The sequence below is a fragment of the Egretta garzetta genome, unplaced genomic scaffold (genome assembly GCF_000687185.1).
Source record: "Egretta garzetta isolate BGI_Z169 unplaced genomic scaffold, ASM68718v1 scaffold627, whole genome shotgun sequence".
Lineage (NCBI taxonomy): Eukaryota > Metazoa > Chordata > Aves > Pelecaniformes > Ardeidae > Egretta > Egretta garzetta.
Genome location: NW_009260351.1, coordinates 26,248 through 26,555, shown reverse-complemented (window position 1 = coordinate 26,555; position 308 = coordinate 26,248). Strand labels below are relative to the sequence as shown.

General features: G+C 56.2%; 1 protein-coding gene across 1 annotated transcript in view; it reads left to right on the top strand.

Annotated features, from left to right (window-relative positions):
• The first annotated feature begins 7 nt into the window (after positions 1-7).
• The window catches only part of LOC118452726 (IgGFc-binding protein-like), a 21,626-nt gene continuing 21,325 nt past the window's right edge, over positions 8-308 (top strand). The window contains exon 1 of the mRNA XM_035898425.1: positions 8-52. The gene's annotated coding sequence lies outside the window, so the exon portion shown is untranslated. The remainder of the gene's footprint in view (positions 53-308) is intronic.

Below are 308 nucleotides of genomic sequence, written 5' to 3'. Positions count from 1 at the left end.
GGCCGGGGAAAAGCTGATGAGCGGTGGCGGCGCTGGACCGTGGTGCTATGGGGTGAGTCCAACAAGGGTGGAGAAACTCATCACATCCCATAAAATCCCCCCCCACACCCCCAAAAAATGTGAATCACCTCAAAATAAGATTTTTTCCAGCCCAAGAGGCCACGTTTCGCACCCCCTGTCCCACGAAAAGTCATGGAATCATGGAATCGATTGGGTTGGAGAAGACCTTTCAGGTCACCAAGCCCAACCATCCCCCTACCCCTGCCATCCCACCACCAAACCCTGGCCCTCAGCACCACCTCTGCCCG